General features: G+C 32.3%; 1 protein-coding gene across 2 annotated transcripts in view; it reads right to left on the reverse strand.

The window, feature by feature from the left end:
- Positions 1 to 18,198, reverse strand: part of LOC144843309 (cardioacceleratory peptide receptor-like) — a 58,039-nt gene that overhangs the window by 29,510 nt on the left and 10,331 nt on the right. The window contains exon 3 of one of the 2 annotated variants that reach the window (XM_078700113.1): positions 16,749 to 16,775. The gene's annotated coding sequence lies outside the window, so the exon portion shown is untranslated. Of the gene's footprint in view, positions 1 to 16,748; positions 17,414 to 18,198 lie in introns of those variants that run through there. The other variant, XM_078700119.1, reaches the window with a different exon arrangement.

The raw sequence follows: 18,198 nt of genomic DNA on the forward strand, positions 1-18,198 counted from the left end.
CTTAGCACTACAGGCTTACTGTTAAACGTCACAGCAATTTGACTTCAGTAATTTCATTATATTGCAAATGTTATACTCGATGGGATATCACTGTTAGGCATAATTCGTTTATTTCTCTTATCCCAGTAATAGGAAAACAACAAGTTTATATACAGCAAATTAAGAAGGGCGAAATCCCAGAAAGCAAAGGCTTGAAAAGGGCTGCATATAAACAGAACGTACTTAGGCCTATACTGTAAACACGTGAAAGGGATAAACATAGAAACAAACACACGGATTAACATGAAACTGAATAAGAACAGGGAAAAGACATAGAAGGACGAGAACAGAACTCTCTTTGAAACAGAATAATACATTTTGCTTGTTTGAAAAATAATGTGAATAAAATGTCTATTTTATTTATTTATCACAATATGTATACTATGTGTTTATGGATTACAAAGTCAATGCAATTTACTATGCAATCTGTAAACATACATTTTTAATTCCATGTTCATAAATACGTTTTGAGAAAATAAAATGTGGGAAGAATTCACAAAAGACCAAATGTACACAATGGTATTGTCTATGATTTTGAATTATGCAAAATGAAATAGTGTTGAGTGGACATGTAATGCATAAAAAGAACAGGAAAATATGTCATTCAAATATAATATATTACACATTAGGCATAGAACATTAATTCGGCCCGGTGATATACTGAAAATTAATTTGAAACGATAAGATGAGGAAATCTGTGAAAATGAGAAAAAGCCCCAACCGAGATTCGAACCCGGACCTTCTGCTGATATGTAGATGTCCTAACCATTAGACCACTGGGGTTTTCATGGTATACTGTAGTTCGAACCTGATTGGATAGCGACTCTTTAATATTATCGGCGTGGTACGGCAGGACTAGCACAATATATTATATTATTTAAATATAATGTATATATATATAGAAAGTATAAACAATAATTAAAATGTTATGATTAGTTCTTACAAAAATCATCGACTATACATAGGCCAGGTCACAAAGGCCTAGTAGATCATGTAATTGAAACGGCACTGAATATTTGAAAATCATTACACTACAATAATATGCAAATGGCAATGCAAATCAATGAAATAACATTATATTATTGGAAATACTTTAGGGAGTGTGTAGTGTAGTTATCGTCACTTATATTGTCGCCAGTGAAATTAATGAATAATAATAATAATTATGTTTTCATTTATATATAGCGCAAATTCCATATATGTTCAAATGACGCTTACACATTATTACCCCGGTTATTTTGATCAAACATGTATGGAAGTATAGCCTACTTCCACAATGTTGCAGCCAGTAATCAGATGTAAACATGTATGGAGGTATAGCCTACTTCTACAATGTTGTAGCCAGTAATCAGATGTAAACATGTATGGAGGTAGCCTACTTCCACAATGCTGCAGCCAGTAATCAGATGTAAACATGTATGGAGGTATAGCCTACTTCCACAATGTTGCAGCCAGTAATCAGATGTAAACATGTATGGAGGTATAGCCTACTTTCACAATGTTGTAGCCAGTAATCAGATGTAAACATGTATGGAGGTATAGCCTACTTCCACAATGTTGCAGCCAGTAATCAGATGTAAACATGTATAGAGGTATAGCCTACTTCCACAATGTTGCAGCCAGTAATCAGATGTAAACATGTATGGAGGTATAGCCTACTTCCACAATGTTGCAGCCAGTAATCAGATGTAAACATGTATGGAGGTATAGCCTACTTTCACAATGTTGCAGCCAGTAATCAGATGTAAACATGTATGGAGGTATAGCCTACTTCCACAATGTTGCAGCCAGTAATCAGATGTAAACATGTATGGAGGTATAGCCTACTTCCACAATGTTGCAGCCAGTAATCAGATGTAAACATGTATGGAGGTATAGCCTACTTCCACAATGTTGCAGCCAGTAATCAGATGTAAACATGTATGGAGGTATAGCCTACTTCCACAATGTTGCAGCCAGTAATCAGATGTAAACATGTATGGAGGTATAGCCTACTTCCACAATGTTGCAGCCAGTAATCAGATGTAAACATGTATGGAGGTATAGCCTACTTCCACAATGTTGCAGCCAGTAATCAGATGTAAACATGTATGGAGGTATAGCCTACTTTCACAATGTTGCAGCCAGTAATCAGATGTAAACATGTATGGAGGTATAGCCTACTTCCACAATGTTGCAGCCAGTAATCAGATGTAAACATGTATGGGGGTATAGCCTACTTCCACAATGTTGCAGCCAGTAATCAGATGTATTATGAATATCATTATTACATTACGTAATTTAGATCTTCATACACAATTATATAATATAAAAATAAGGTGGCATCTCGCGTCACATTTATAGCGGATACCAACTGTGTAATTACTTTTTATTAAACTATCCATGAAAACTATACTTGAATGAATGAATAATAATAACGATGGGGTGTAAGTTAATTCAGTTATTGTTGCCCAAGAGAGCTAAGTATAAGTATTATAGTGAACAGTAACCTAAGCTCACAGGCGTTCATTCATTCATTCCTTGCGACACCTCCGTTAACGAATACATACTAAATACCTACTTTGTACCGTGCTGGGTGTGTTATGCGGAATTTAAATTACTGGATATTGTTAACTGGGCATTATTTAGAAACGCTACTGTACCATTCTTAATATTAGTAATAATATGATACGCAACCAGAGCGACATATACATAGGCCTATACTGTACGTAGTCCTGTTGTCAATCAACAATATTAATATTATTAAATATAATGAATCAACCCAGGACACAGTATACATAGAAATAAACAAAATTGAAATCACAGCACCGACCAGAAATTGAAAATCTACAAATTATTAGAAGAAATTAACACTAATAAAAGGTTGAGTCTATGTTAAAATTAAAGCCATGCTTTTTATTATTCTTTTGTAAAGGAACAGGAAGATAACGCTCGACGATACAGATACATTTGTCTTACATAAAACAAAAGAAATGTTTGCTTAACAATATCGTCGTCACTCTGCTCGTGAAATGAGCACTGAAACCGTCAGTCAGGCAAGTTTGGTTTGTCAAAATAGAATTTTAAAATAAAGTATCTTCATATACTAGAACTATGGGATATCACTGTTTGTTAAAATCCAATAACATCGTTGCATCGTCACCATCGCTAACTTATCATGACGTCATTTGATAAAATAAGTTTTATCAGCATAAATCGTTATCTTGGTTCTAGAATGACAATTTTTCTATTTCTTTTGTTTTATGTATGAAAAATACATTTTATCAAATATCGTCGATCCTTATCGTCCTAGTATAATAGGCTTTTATAATTATTATTCCGATATTTATTATTCTCTATGTATTTTTCTTATCATATTCACAAGCACTGCGTTATTTTAGGCCCCTCCACTCTATCCATTCGAAGAATAGAGAAATGTGAAGAGAAATAAATATTGTAGGCCTAAATATTGTTCCTCTCCTCCTAGCTTCATGATGTTATCGTATTTGAGTAGTAGTAACCGTAGAATTATAGTATAGCTTTGCCAGCACAAACTGGTCGATATAATTATACAAAAAATAAAATCACACAGAACGACACATTCCAAGATAAAAAACAAACTATGTTTGATCAATGTATGCTTCATAAAAATGATATTTGTGATTGAACAGGACGGATAAAAAGTACTGCACAGTAATTGCTTCTGAAACCGTTTGAACGCAATAAATCTTTATTTATAGTTTAGAATTAATTAGGATGGAATGAACACTGGCTGAATTTAATATGAAAAAATGACATAAAATTCAAAAGTCAAATAAAATATAAATACATATGCGCATATCGTCTTGAAATATCTGTGTCGCGAAAACATCAAACGAAAGTACAATATGTGGCAAGTCGTTAATATTTCTGAATAATTTTACAAAACGTGTCAATATTATGCTGTACACATGTCAAACACGTCAATATTTTGCTGTACATACATGTCAAACGCGTCAATATTTTGCTGTATACAGGTCAAACGCGTCAATATTTTGCTGTACATACATGTCAAACGCGTCAATATTTTGCTGTACACATGTCAAACGCGTCAATATTTTGCTGTACACATGTCAAACGCGTCAATATTTTGCCTTACGTTTATTTATTTTTTATTTATTTATTCTGGTATAAAACTTACAACAAGTAGCCGCAAGGCTAAAAACGTTGCATTTACAAAATTACTATACATACATGTCAAACGCGTCAATATTTTAAATACTGTACAACTATTACTATGAAAACGCGTCAAATATAGTGAAAGTACAGTAATAATAATAATTCAACATTATTAGTTTCTATCAATGGTAAAACAATACAATAAAAAAGAATGATAATTTATAGTGAGACAATACAAAAATACCATTAATAGAGGATCTTGCAAGAAGAGATTACTTGTCACGCAAGACCCATAAACAAAAGAAAAAAATACATTTGTATATAATTATTGTGTGACAAACCCGTCAAATAAGTACAAAAACACACGTGGAAATTGAACGTGCGCATAAAATAATTGTCGATGAAGTGGTGAGGCATGATTAAAAGCAGTCGCGTGCTGAAATTTTAGTTAGTGTTTACCGACCGACCAACATAGTGAGCTGTAGAGTCGCGTTTGCACGCGACTAAAATGGCATTTAGAACCTCGGTTTTATTTCCCACTATAATTATATATACAACAGAGATGGGAGGGTGAGCTGTCAATAATTAGCCTGCTCATTACATGTACTTTGCATTGAATAAAAATAATATTAGCTTTATCCTTCCATTGAATTAATAGCAATGATTGATCGTAATTTACATATATTGATATTAATGGTTAATTAATGTTAGTAATGATTATTTATAATGGTTCAGAAACAGCAAACTCATGTCACACAGTGTTATTTGTCATCTTTGATAGCCGGTTAATGTGCTATAATCGTTACCTCATGAACCGATAATGTGACATGCAGTTAAGGTCTAACAAACAGTTATTGATTAATTTCACAAATAACTATGATATACGATTTGTCACTGCTTTCCGTATAGATGTGTTTTGCAGATTTTGCATTAAAAATAATACGCTCATCGACAAATCGATAAACCAAATAGTCATCGATAAATCGATAAACTAAATTAGTCATTGATATATCGACATTATCAATCGATCTTTGTAAATTCGATGTTTAACATTTTTGTTTAAAATGATTTATAACATAAGAACAGGTTGTAAAAACCTTTGAAGTCTAAATTGAAAAATTCTAAATCATATCAGAACAAATTTAACACGTTTTTAAAAACGACACAGACGTGTGGACCTTGAACTTTAAATGTAAAAAATTTCTTGATTTGACAGCAGGCTGAAACATCAGCGCCACTCAACTTTTACTGACTGACAATAAATAATATACCGTATTTATTCGAATAAATAATCACCCCTCGAATAAACTCCCCCTGCCCATAGTTGAACGTTAGGAAAAACGCTCTTTTCGAATAAACGCCCATCATCTACAATACCAAGAAAATCGAAAAATGTTTTACTGTATTTTATACTACTTCTTCATATTGAATAAATACGATAACTTAAAAAACTGTTTTAACAGTTGATTTTATTAGTAAATAAGCATACAATAAAATTAACTGTAGGAGGCAATGGTGAGATAATGTATTTTCCATAATTATAAATTTAGTACATACAGTACCTCATTAGTAATACTTATTAGTATAATTTTGATAATGAATACACTACATATACAACGTGAAACATCCTAACTGTGGACCGTGACGTGTAGATTAAATTACTAAACTAGTTCAGTAGTAAGTTTGCCGGCAACAGCCAAAGGCATAATAAACATTAACATCATTTAACCCAATGCCAAAACTAATGATGGAGAACTACCGCAAAGGTATTACTATTGATGAGTATACAGAATCCAGAAAGAAATAGATCACAGCATTATTTCTAATCTATAATTGTGTTCAGATGATTGAAACGCTCTATGATTCTATGATATATTTATAGAGTGATCATGTTTTATATAGTTCATTTTAGTTCTAGTTCACACTATGTACTTTCTCTTTAACATGCAGGCTTTGACAGGGCTTATTAAAATATCTGTAAGTAAATATTTTGCTGTAAAAATGATATTAATTGGAGTGTTAATGTGATTGCTCGATTTTCTAATGTTAAAGGTTATTAACCTTATAGGTTGGCATTTATTGAGTACAGAACTTAACCAGCAATTTCTACTTGTCGCCTATAAATAGACACACTCTAGTGATCTTTCCTCAGATTTAAACCATCAAGATTCAGTTTGCGCCTCCACCAAAACATCGACATATCGAGATAATGTTAAAGGGCAGATGCGGGTAAAACAATTCTATTGATCATACATTCCAATAATTATCGATCTATAGTTTCCTCTATGTTTCATAGTTTCATAGCATAGTTCAAATTACACAGTGAAATCCCTATTCGTTTGTACACAATGTTGTAAATGTTAAAATAAACGGTGTGATAAAAAATGTTATCAGATGACTAAATATAGGTAATATAACTTAAATGTTACGTTTCTGGTGTTTTTATTCAACTTCAGATTTTAATTGTCATATTATTATATCAAAAAGTATCCACCGTATATCCACCATCTTTTTTCACTTTCTAGGGAGTCACCAGACATGTTATTACATTTATAGGTTAAACTACCTAACTACTGAAAAAAGGTTTGTCTGGTTTTTTTATAGCAGATTTTTTTTTGTAAGTGACCTTAAGGGAAATTCATTTTTTTTCGTCATGATTTATGTTACACATATTTGATTTATGTACAATTAACAAAATATTATATTCGAAAGGCATGCTTGTACCTGAGCTTTAAATACAACAAGCCATTAGAGGGATAGTTTGTTGTTCAAATACATTTACAATACAATGCAGTAAGCAATAGTGGCATGTTAAAAAAATATTTTATATAGGTTATAAAAAATATAAAATCACATTTTTACATGAATGCTAACAATGACGTAAAACAATACCCATTTTATGAAATACGCTGGTAATTCAAAATACTCTATCCAATATTTTCTACAAAGACATTTGTGACGGCCATCAAGGGATTGTTTTTATTTATGACCAGTTTGTTGAAAATTCTAGGCTGGCCTATATTTAAAAGAGTTAGTTAAACTTTAAAAGATTTGCGTTGGAAGTGTACGTAAGCCTACCTACTAATCATACGTTTCTCAGTAGAATGGATCGAGCAAAGTAAACGTACGCATGCGCTATTAAAGCGCATGTTTTGAACGATATCATGACGTCGATGCATCTTTGTCACAATCTTTAAATTCAAAAACATCTATCTGATGGTTTACATCGTATACAGCTTTACCTTTAAGTCATCGATTACTTGAATAATCGCATTGTAAGAACCCGGATTACGTTACTAATTAAGAACTTCAATTGACATATATCAACCCAGATTCATTAATTAGGATCAATTAAGAAGTTAACCATAACAGCTAAAATTTATTTATTATAAGTTCTTTATTCATTAATATAATGTTAGTTAATTTAATTATATTTAATTTTCTTCGGTAACTTACTGTTGTGACATACAATACGATCGTATGATATAAATCATAAACTCCAATATTTTAAGGTTTGTCGGGTATATTAAGTGCATACTTATACTGGATCCTTACATAAAATAAAATCAATTACATTGCCAGAAATTGTGTTTATATACATAAACAGTACTATTTGAACGTCAGTTTAAATTTTCAAATGTCAAAAGCAAGCCATTGATGGATTGGCTCATTCGCTATTATTTCCAATGACGTTTGATATTACGGGTAGATGACGTGTCATCACGTATGTTACGTGAGCACACGAAGTGCTCCGAATTATCACGTACATGCCATCATCTAGTTTGAGAAAGGTTTTATATGTATAGTATTTGTCCATCTAGAATATGTACCAAAAGGAGTTAGCGAAGAAAATTAGCTCCAATTACTGTACGTTGCACTGTTATATTCTTTCCATCAAATTGCAAAACTGCTAAAGTTAGCGTCTTCTGTCCATTAGCTATTTTGTGTACGTCACTGTGAATCAACGTTTAGTCGCAACGACAACTATACGAAAACTCGGCCTTATCATGTTCAAATATAACTGGTCAATCCGTATATAACTGGTCAATCCGTAGGCATACTCATCGTTTCGGTTCGATGTTGAAACACTCAATCATTGTTGAAAGAAGACTTAAATACCAAACAGAGGTATTGTTCGATAAACCCTCTTAAATATTCCAAGAAATATGCGTGTAGTTTGCAACACGCAAAAATAATAATAATCACACTGTATAATCATTTTTTATATTTGTTATAATAGAAGGATTTATACATCTGACTGCCCATGATGTCAACATCTTGTTATATTGGCAACGTTGGGATTCGCAAGAAAGCAGACCAATTATAATACATAATATTGTTATAACTCTAAAGCTATATAACTTTTGTACTATACCCATATTAGGCCATTCATTTGATGTAAATCTATTTGAAGGCCAATTTGAAGTACCAATTACGGAACGCTTCTTAATTATTTTTCATTGATTGAAAACCCCTTGTATTGTCCAATCAGTTCTTTCAAAACCCCTTGTATTGTTCAGTCAGTTCATTTCGTGTAAAACATTAATAACTACACGGTCCAAATAGAATATAGTGTGTCATAAAAGATCAGCAAACTAATGTTGCGATATTCCATAAATGTCAAATTAGTTCAGTCAGAATAACAACATTTCTTTTTTTATGATGAAAAAGATACCATTGATTCTCTCGTTACCGCTGCTGGGTGTGATTTAAATATGACAATAAAAGAAATTGATGTTTCTTGGACCCGGTTGGACGTAAGCAATATTAGTTATTCGTATAGTGAAGGCCTATCAAATTCAAATGAAATGCTGTATTTGCTATTTTACTGTAATAGTGCTAGTTAACTGCCATGCGAATACATTCATGTCTGTTATAGGCCTATATATAGTAATACATTGCATAAGTATTCCAATACGCATTTTGGCAATGACCGTATGCCTTACAAAAAGTTTGACTAAATGCATTATAAACAAATGTTTTATATTGTAAGTGGGTAATTTAATTTAAGTTGGCTCCATATTTATGTTATTTTGCCTATTTATTGTATATTTTATGTACTTGCTTACGAAATATAATATTAAGTGAATTATTTTTAGTGTCGTTCATAACGTCAGGCAAACTTAATTGTATTTCAAGTCGTTTTCAATTTATTTATTGGAGCACCTATGCAAAGTTAAAATCTTTCTCTAGACCATGGCGTTCACAAAAATCTGATGGAATCTACTTAACATTGAGGAATATCACATTAGAATCTATACACCAACGTATAATTCCCCAACCCAGATGGGAATTTAAACTTAAGTACGGTATATAGTCCTACTTTTTATTTTTCATTTATATCGTATGCTTCATTCAATACTATAGATTGCATTATATAGTCGTGGTTTCAAGAAATGATTCGACATGGTTTTTATGGCAATAGCAACTGGCATCGTTATGATATCAAGTCGTTTGTAAACGGTATCATGTGTTATGTAATTGTAACATCTCACTGAACGGTCATCTTGTGCTAACAAACATAGTGAATACTCTAAAGTGCACAAAGCATAATAAATTAAATGTGTTTTTAGAAAAGTTTCACTTATTTTCTAACGGATTAATTTTAAATGTTTAAATATCCATATCGTACGAATTAATCATTATCAATACGGTCATAATCTAATTTTGTATGGATGGTTAAAAAACAATATTGCATTCATTTGTTGATAATTATGTGCTTAATAAAGCAATGGCTAAGCTTGGATTACGCGGTCACAACATTGTAATGTCAACAACATTCACAAGTTCAATCAGACAGATATAGAAACGCACCATTAAATACAAACGACAAATACACTGCATGCAATCGGCATATTGTCTAGAAAGATATCAGTACAAAAACTATAAAGAAGAAGATATCAACCGTTGTAATTATTGTGAAGTTGCAAAGCATCCTCCTCCTGCAGCTATTTCTGCGAGTATTAAATATACATTTTTTGATTGAAAAAAAAGATCAGTATAAAATCTCTTAGGATATCAACAGAATAATGACGAATCATTATGATCTCACTCATGAGATACAAGAGAAAAAGAAAAAAGCATTTGATATTGAAATATTAATTACCATTATGATTTATATAGACCTAAAGTATGTAAATATGTTTATGCTTTGGTGCGAGATGACGTAATGTTGCTCATTAAATTTGAACCTAACCTAAAAAGCTTGCTTTAAACACATTACACAACACACACACATACGCGTTATGTTCGATTGTTCTCTGCTAGGACTGCTCCTCCCAACTTGCTCAATGTCATTATAAATAAACGTTTTATTACTTAAATAAAGATGATAAGTTGTGATGTAGTTCATCTGAACCGAGAACAACTTTCGAATCCGTTTCCGCAAGCGTTTCTCCTAAAGACAGTACTCAATATTTTTCCAATTTAACAATTCACCATTTAATTGTCTTTCTCTGTATCATCGACATTCTTCAGGGGATGGAAAACATCACATACATACAAAACAATACATGGTTAATGATGGTTCCTCCGTACTACTACTACATAAACTCTACGTAAACTGAATAACGACAATTCGACTTACTACAAAAACAAATTGTTGTGTTAGTTTTATCAGCTCTATCAACTTTAACATGGATTTTAGGGAAGAATAAATTACCTGGTGGTAAGTAAGTACCCGGAACGACTGACAATAACTAATCCAATTGTTAAATTGATAATTTTAGATGGATATTTAATCAATTTTATGAACAATCATCAAACACAAGTGACTGCTTGTAATAGTGCAATCAGTCAATGTGTTCTATATTACGGTGATGCCGGTTCAGGGTACTTTGTCGAGAATAAAGGAACATTTATTAATTTTTTTCAATAATTGACAAAAGTGCTACAACACCTTCTGAACTTTATATTTATTTCTGTAACCTTATGTTAATATCGATATTACATGTTTTTTTTAAATAAAAACCAATTTGGTAATCATATTTATTCAAAAGAACCGAAGGAAAACTAATTGTATTAGAAAAATTGTACCTGAATAAGCAACACATACACCACGTGATACCGAAGAAAAAATAAACAAGGCCAACAGCCATTAAGTCGCGTGCTACAATGCATAGTGATACCGGACCGACAGACAGACAGACCGACAGACAGACCGAAAGACAGACAGACCGACCGACAGACCGACCGACCGACATAGTGAACTATAGAGTCGCGTCCACGCGACTAAAAAGGCATAATTTAGACGAATTTTTGAACTTTTTCATCAAAAACGTGCGCAAATTATCCATTTCGACGTGCTCGTATGACGTAATTTTAAGTCGAAATTGTTTAAAAGTTGGTAAAATTATTAGAAAAGGCTGCAAAAACATAAATCACTCGAAAAAAGTATGTATTTAACGCTACGTGCGCACCGCGCGCGTAACAATTTGCGCGCGTATGGGAATTTTTGATATGCTCAAAATGACAAGAAACGCGTAGAAAGTTGATTAAAAATTAATGTTGCGCATTTTAAAATTTTAAATGCGCGTGCGCGCGTAACTTTGTGGAAAACACACATTTTTTTTCAACAGAAAGTTAGCGCCTGATATAAATTAAACTTTTGCAAAGTTTCAATTTAAAATGTTATTTGGTTTTTGACCTATGTTTAATACGAGAAAATCGTTAAATCGCGCGTAAATCACGTTGCGCAAATAGGAGGTGCACAATTTCACGTAAATGCCCACATGTTGACATCAAAACAGTTCAAAAAGTACAGAAAAGCAATAAAACGCATAGTGATACCGGACCGACAGACAGACCGACAGACCGACAGACAGACCGATAGACCGACAGACCGACCGACCGACCGACATAGTGAACTATAGAGTCGCGTTCACCCGACTAAAAAGATGATTTTTATAAGTCACCTAATAGAATGATTGTACAGAATGTATGTTTTTATTGCGTCACATAAAATAGCAAAAACTACTATATAAATAATTATTATTTGTTATATTTATATATATCGTTTCCAAATTAAAAAAAATAAAGAAATAAGACGAGTTGTCCTAAAATCTATTAAATGTATTTTCATTGTTATTTTAATTTAGTATCATTTATACATTTACTATTATCGACTTTAAAGTATACATCGATACACACACTTCACACCTGTTAAGTAAATCTCGGTTTATTTACATATTTTTAATGGATGTAATTATTGTGTTCTATAGAGAAATATACCGTACTGATTGACATGAAATATATGTGTGTTTAGAAAAAAAAAACATTTCAAAGAATTGCAACAAATCTGTCAATGGCAGTTGTCTTAAAATATTGTTTTGTGGAATAGATCCGTTTGCCAACTTCACATTTTTGCTCTAAATGAACAATTTGTGTAAAATAAATATTCTGCGTATGTTTATGTTTTCTTGAAGCGTGCGCGAAATGCATTTATATGTGTTTCGCTGTGCTGTGTTGTGTTGAATATAAAAGCCCCTATTATAATTATTATCGATCAATCGAATAATAATCAATAAACAGATTTTTATTTATGACATACCTATACAATCATGACAATATAATCATTACAATAATTGTATTTCATTAAGTGAAACAACAGTATCTCAATAAAAGTTAATTGTTGTTAATTAATAGGCATTTTGGGACTGTGCATCTTTCAAAATGTTGACAGTATTTATTTTGTTGCTTTGTCCACCCTCACTTGAAATAATGATAAATACGTTTAAGTGTATATTATTGCGTTTTATCTTGATTCAGCGGTGTCGTTAGGAAGATTAGTCTGCCTATAACTCATCCATTATTTTATTTACGATATTGATTTGTTGACGTCATAATAGAGGGCGATATAATTCGAGTTGAACGCCGTTGTCATTAATAATAACAGCGCGGGTCTTTTGAAGTACATTTGTTTATGGTGGTAATGTTATAAAACGGTCAAGTTCAATTCCGTGGTGTGTTTTTTCTTCTTTTTTTAAACTAACATAGTTTCAAATAGTTTGAAAGCTTTAAAGTTAGAATTGAGACACACTGTACGTGTACGTAGGCTTACACCATGATCACAATGCTCATGTCAATATCTGACATGATCACAATGATCATGTCAATCTCTGTCATCATGATCACAATGATCATGTCAATCTCTGTCATCATGATCAACGGCATCATGAGATAAAACAGAAATGTATGCCGATTAAAAAAAAAAAAATGAAGCAGTATAATAGGCTACTGAATCTAGCATTTGAGCCGGACAAAATTGTAGGCAAAGGTTTTTCAGTTTTAAATGAATGTATATGTTGTATAATATAACGAACGATAATACTTATTCACTAAAGCACAGCAAGAAGGATAGTTTAAGAATTTGTCTTATTATAATTATAATCTCTAGAAAACCAAAAATGAATAAGGTAAACCGTTAACCTAAAGGAGTAAATGTCAAATAATCATTAACCATTAATGTAAGTTTGAATGTTGAGTTAACCTATGTAAAGAGCGGCATATTGAGTTACAAATCACATTATATTCCTGTTATTCACTATATGAATTAAAAGCATGCGGATAACTTATCATTTTCATATGATAATGCATGTTAAGGTACGAAACGTCAAACGAACAAAACTCGAAACATTAAATGTAGGATCAGTTAGATTTCAAAATCTAAATTCTGCGGATACAGCAAGCATGGATGGATGTTTGATCAATATGTGAATTATAATCGGTAAAAATCAAAGCATTATCAATTATAAACGTATTTAATGATTGATTAAATTAACGAAAGGCCCACAGTGGCGGATCCTTGATTTTGTAGGTGAATTTGGGAGAGGGTAGCAGAGCCTAAAAAGGGAAAAATGAAGTGCTGAACCTAATGTTCTATACTTTACATTATATCCCCTTCGTCTTATATTAAGCTAAACAATATACGAAAAATAGTATCAAAAGCTTAATAAAGCATGCGAGCTAAACCTATTCTGAAACGAATTGACCTACTTTTACTGATCGAGGTCATTAACGTGGTCGAACTTAAATGTTCGAAACCAAGTGAAATGTATATTAAAAACTCGTTGAATTAATTTACCACGAAAAGAAAATAGTATATCCGTATTTCTCATTTTATCTCATATAAATTCCATTATAACACGTCATTCAGGGAATAATTTGATATTATAAAATAATGTAAATGTATATCCAATAAAAACTTTCATTCCATAGAGTTAATAGTAAGATAAATGAGGTCGACTTCACTGGCACAACATTAAACTGCAATTGACCTAAAAAATAATGAAAGATATTGACATTAACAATGCTCTAGATTCAACAAGCAGAATTAAGGGAGACGAAATGCTTCCACACTTCAAAATCTACAGGAATTGGAAACACCGTTGAGCAAAAAGCACGAAGACACTAAATATATCTTGAATCAACGAAATTAGGAATAGGAGAGTATATTATGCCTATTTGGACAATCCAAAAATATGAAAGTGTGATACCATCATATCAATATTTAAAAAAATGTATTCTTAGATATAAGCCTATTGCAACACAAACTCAACACATAATCTATGTTGATTCTGTAGACAAATAGAAGTTTAAACACACCACTAAAGATATATCTAATTTGAATTATTTAACTGATATACAGACATCTAATAGACATTTTCTGGAATGCACTTTGATGAAACAGTTCGTAATGCATCTAAAGCTCTGTCGACAACACTATCAAACATTATGTGACAAAATATGTGATGTGCCCATATAAGGTCATGATGATGTCATATCACTACCATATTTGGGCATATCACTACCATATTTGGGCACATCACACTTTTGTCAAACTAGTTTGATAGTGTAGACAGAGCCTAACAACCTGCACAATAGTCATCTCTTAAGATTATATTGGAATACAACAACATTCTGTTCCAATACATTGGCATTTTCTAGGCAACAAGAAATTGCTAAAAGAGTTCAATCAAAAGTCACCAAGATGAATTATTATATTTACATTTCTAAAATAAAACTAAATAAATAATAGTTATATACCATATATATCAATTTGGTTTCAAAATATACAGCTAACATCTGCTGATGGTGGTTGGAACAGATTATCTATATTACCTTTTTACTAGCAAAAAAGAAAAACACGGTTGGACGAATATAATACGATCTTTTTGAAGTCAAAGTTGAACGTATATTCTCACTCAAAGTAGATGAATAAAAACACCACAGATCACAGCCTGATATCGTAGATTTATTAAACAAACACTAGAACATTCAAACTTTCTAATGACTTTCTAGATTTTAAGTAGATACTCTATCAAAATGATTTTTTTCTGTTATTTTGTCAAAAATAGCTGAGAACATTCGTCATTGAATACATCCGTTTTGCAAATAAAAACAAAAAGTTGTATTCAATTCATTTAATTCATTATAATGTGTAGACGTGACGTGATGCACTATAACGGTGCTCAGCTGCTGCTGCTGCTGCTGGTGGTTTGATCAGGGATACGGCGTGTTTGTCTGATCAGATGAATTTCTAATACATATCGAAGAAATGAAATTATACATGGACTGCATTGATACTTCATTTCAATAAATATGTCTGATTGTATTTCTTTGAAGAATTCATTAAAATTTAAATAAACACTTTAGAATCAACTTACCTTTCTAGGTCGACAATACTTCACAACATCTAACTGCACAAATATTTTCAATGCATCAAAACAAACAAATTATAGCGCATGATAAATAAAATTAATTTAAGAGTAATATAAACATAATATTTAGCACTTACGCAAATATGCCACTAGCTGGCTGTTACATGTGATTAATAGGGATTGTGGATAAATCTTCCATGGTTGTTGGATAGTCTAGTCTAGGTTCTAGACCGAAATTAGTAAAAAGATAAATATTTTGGGACATATGGCGTTCCATACGTATAATACATGCTCGTTTGTAGTATTCAGACAAAAATCAAAACGCCTACTGATGGACTAACACAAAAAAGACAATAAGTACAGACTTAGGGCAAGTCTAGGATAGATCATGACGCAGTGTATTTCCAAATATCTGAGTTTTAACAACATTTTTACCCGTTTATGCAGCTGTGGGGCAGTTTTTAGTTGCAAAAAACAATAATGGTTGCCATATTTGTTTCGACCATCGGTGGTATTAAATATGGTTAGTGGACCTATACTCGAGTATAATTATACAGTCGAGTTTTGGTGTTATGACCATCTTGTACCTTGCGGGTGTTATTGTAATTCAATTATTCAAAAGTGAACTAGTTAGATTCGATTATGATATGAAACAGCAACAGCCGACTAGAATTACATCTAATTTTTAAATATGCGGCTACACGTGCGACGTGATTTCATATCCGCGCATTTTGTTCCTATCGAAATACTTGAATTAATGTTTAAAATACAAGTTAACAAGGAAAGACAAGTTCGATGACGCTAGGAATACATTCACGAGTACGCATACCAAAATATCACCCTGAGGTTAGCAACAACATCTCAACATCTTATTTTTTTATTCAGGGGTACATGTAGGTACTGTAGCAATCCTACCTTTTATACAACTTCTCAATAATTCCACTGAAAAGAAATGGAGACGGCAACATAATTGTTCAGAACATGCGTTACGTTGTTATTTCATACGAATCACAAAACCGGCACTGCCATATCATATTATTTATCATGTTCGTACGCTTCCATACTGTTTTAAGCACACACGACTTATAATGAAACTCACACTAAACAAACACTAAAATGATCCAGTTCAGTGGGATAATATTGACGACAATTTCAGACACTTCATTACATCAATGAGCGGGTGTACGAATTATCCAACGTATCCAAACGTCACTGATGTATTTAAATTAGACATAAACACAGTGGGGTACTGGTCATCCCCAATGCATGTTTCAATCGAATAAGCATCGACTCGTTACATAGACATTCTCCTGAACATGCTCTCAAACACTCCTGGCGGATTCACCTGTATTTAAATTAGTCATAAACAAAGCGGGGTACTGGTCATCCCCAATGCATGTTTCAATCAAATAAGCATCGACTCGTTACATAGACATTCTCCTGAACATGCTCTCAAACACTCCTGGCGGATTCACCTGTATTTAAATTAGTCATAAATATAGTGGGGTACTGGTCATCCCCAATGCATGTTTCAATCAAATAAGCATCGACTAGTTACATAGACATTCTCCTGAACATGCTCTCAAACACTCCTGGCGGACTCACCTGTATTTAAATTAGTCATAAATATAGTGGGGTACTGGTCATCCCCAATGCATGTTTCAATCAAATAAGCATCGACTAGTTACATAGACATTCTCCTGAACATGCTCTCAAACACTCCTGGCGGACTCACTTGTATTTAAATTAGTCATAAATATAGTGGGGTACTGGTCATCCCCAATGCATTTTTCAATCGAATAAGTATCGACTAGTTACATAGACATTCCCCTGAACATGCTCTCAAACACTCCTGGCGGATTCACCTGTATTTAAATTAGTCATAAGCACAGTACTAGTACTAGGCATCAACGATGCATATTTCAACCGAATTATCGACTCATTAGGCATGAATTCATTCCATGCTATCATTCTAAATATATCATTGTCAAACTTTTACATTCTTCTGTTATCATCACATTTGTCTTGGTGAAAAAAGAAAGATGGGTGGGGGACTATTTTACATTTCTTCCCTGAGTTTATAGCCTCTCTCTACCCACATAAACACAATAGACACAGTTATAAGAACGGTCTTTTATTATCATGTTTTATTTATTCATTTTAATTAACATCTTCTTTAAAACTGTAAATGAAAGAAAATATGGTTTAACATTGAAATTAATAATCTTATTAAGTAAACATACTTGTTTTTTAACCCATAATAATCACAAATTATAAAATCGTACTACTACTTTTAACACTACAAGAATCTTTGTGTACATTATATATATATATATTTTTAGTATGTACATACAATGCTTTCAGC

This window comes from Antedon bifida, chromosome 1 (genome assembly GCF_963402885.1).
Source record: "Antedon bifida chromosome 1, ecAntBifi1.1, whole genome shotgun sequence".
In the NCBI taxonomy this organism is placed as follows: Eukaryota; Metazoa; Echinodermata; class Crinoidea; order Comatulida; family Antedonidae; genus Antedon; species Antedon bifida.